Genomic DNA, 2560 nt, shown 5'->3' with positions numbered 1-2560 from the left:
AACCCACCCTCTCCAATAACTAACTAACTAGGATGTGTCACAGTGGCCTCCGTAGTCTAGAGGTAACGTTCCCACCTCATGACTCAAGGTACGTGGGTTCAAACCCGGCAGAGGTCGTGGAATTTTTAAGGGCAGAAAAGTTCAAGGAACAAGTCCTCCGGGACGGACTTTAAGCCAGGGGTCCCGTGTCGTAGATTTACGGCACGTAAAAGATGCTCATGTCTCTAGGAGACCTCTGAGCAAAATTAGGCAACAAGTTTCCCACCCAAGTAGTTTCCACTGCCTCTGGTAGATGGGGGAAATATCAGGTACCAAGGGCCGACCTCCTTGGCTGAAGNTGTCATCATTATAAAGTTACTAGGTTCAATTTTCAACAGTCTTCTGTTAGTATTTATATGTTAGTGGGAATTTCAAACATACAAAGAATTTTTGTTCTGCAAGGTTCTGTAAGGTATAATATAACCTAGTCACAGATCAGAAGGACTTTATTAAATATTTTTTAATTCCCTCTAACTGGAATATATATGGAACAGAGTAAGATAGTATGGTCTGAATTTACCTGAGTCATGACAGGAACCAATGCCAGTCTCCTATAAATATGGTAATAAACCTCCAGATTCCATAAAAGGCAGTAAATTTCTTGATAAGCTGAGTGACTATCAGCTTCTAAAGGCTCTGCTGCTTTGGGTTAGTTCATCTAATTGATCTCAGCACTGTAGAAGTTGCTTAATATATTGATATAAGGGGAATAAATTACTTACATTCATAGTTTTATAACAAACTTCTTCAAAGATAAATAAAAGACAATTTATAGATTATATGCTTACTTCTACAACAAATACCCTAGCAGAACACAATCAGAATAGTTGTTCACTACTTTCTAATGAATTTCCCTTTCTAATTCCTTTCAAAAAATTGTTCACTTTTATTCCTAGAAAGGAGTCCTCATCAAATCAATTATCTTGTTATGTCCTTTGGAGCAAACAAAAATTACTTTCCCTTCTGCAACCACCACTGATCGGGCAGCATAAAAAAATGTGTGATTTACACATGACGTCTATCTGCTGTCTAGGTGAACGTAATATGGTGTGAAGGTAGGTACAAAATATCATTTGCATGCATTTGACAGATATTGCTTATATATTAACGATCATCTGAGAATCATTGAGCTTTATGCATTTTTGTTTAAATTACACACACACACACACACACACATATATATATCTTAAATGGTGTGGTCTGCCTTTTTTGGCTGTATATGTGTATATACATATTTGTGTCTGTGTGTGGCAGAGTGGGCACGTGTGTAATTCTACCCAGTGCGGTTGCACTTTATGCAGATTTGAATTACATGAATTTGAAATAGTATGATATAAAAAATATTAATGAAATCTCACATTATGCACATAGTTTGAAATAATGGAAATCCCAGAAAAATGTCTTTACATAATGTGTGTTCTTTAGGAATGCATCCACACATAAAATGCAACTGCACTGTGTATGTCTCCTGCTGAATGAAAATATGAATGAAGGGAAGCACCCATGAAGGTTTCTGATCAGTCATAGAGGCCAATGTCACCCTAATACTGGGAGAAATATAACTTCCCATTCAGAGTTATGAAAGCTGTGAAATTATACTGCTGAATGATATCAGGGCAACAAATTTTCTGCTCTTAACATGTTTCCAGCACTCTATTAAAGTATATAGCAGGGGGCAAATGAACAGTCTTTTTTTATTTATCCTGTGTGTGCTAACAATATATGAATGTGGACACATGGAGTGTAATTAATATCTATCAAGAAATATGTAGTAGTTCATAAAGATTTGGAAGTTTCTGTTCTCAAAACAGGCACCTTGATGATGTCCATATAGACTAGCTCAGCATAACTTAGTCCTAGCATTCTAATCAGAAATTAAATGACTAATACAAGTGGACAATTAGATGGCTGGGTAAAGGAATCACGGACTTAAAGAAACACACTATATGTTCCAGTGGTAAAGCAGAAGGCAATAAGGAATTTGGTATAGCCTTTGTAAGAGAACAAGAATTTAAAAGCGCAATAATAGACTTTAAACCAATAAGTGAAAGAATTTGCACTTTGAGAATTAGAACAAAATTTTTCAATATGACGTTGATGAATGTGCACACACCTACAGAAGAAAAAGAAGAGGTGGTCAAAGACTATTTCTATCAACAAATGGAAGAGACATATGATTCAATACCAAGTAATGACATAAAGGTTATTTTAGGGGATCTTAACACCAAAATAGGTAAAGAGAAGGAATACAGAGGAGTAATTGGGACAGAAATTTTACATTATACAACCAACCATAATGGAATAAAATTAATAGATTTTGCAGAAAGTAAGAACTTGATCATCAGCTCTACATACTTCCCGCACAAAAATATTCATAAAAGGGCATGGGCAGCACCAGATGGGGTAACCTTCAATCAAATAGATCATGTCCTCATAGAGAAGCGATTTGCGATGAATATCCTGGACGTAAGAACATTAAGAGGGGCCAACTGTGATAGTGATCATTATTTAGTACAGGTTA

General features: G+C 36.0%; 1 protein-coding gene across 1 annotated transcript in view; it reads right to left on the bottom strand.

Annotated features, from left to right (window-relative positions):
* LOC111868583 (neural-cadherin) overlaps nucleotides 1-2560 on the bottom strand; it is a gene marked incomplete at its 3' end in the record, with an annotated part of 286085 nt that overhangs the window by 47683 nt on the left and 235842 nt on the right.

The sequence above is a fragment of the Cryptotermes secundus genome, unplaced genomic scaffold (assembly GCF_002891405.2).
Source record: "Cryptotermes secundus unplaced genomic scaffold, Csec_1.0 scaffold330, whole genome shotgun sequence".
In the NCBI taxonomy this organism is placed as follows: Eukaryota; Metazoa; Arthropoda; class Insecta; order Blattodea; family Kalotermitidae; genus Cryptotermes; species Cryptotermes secundus.
The sequence above is the reverse complement of the archived record's forward strand: the minus strand, read 5'-3'. Positions and strand labels throughout refer to the sequence as shown.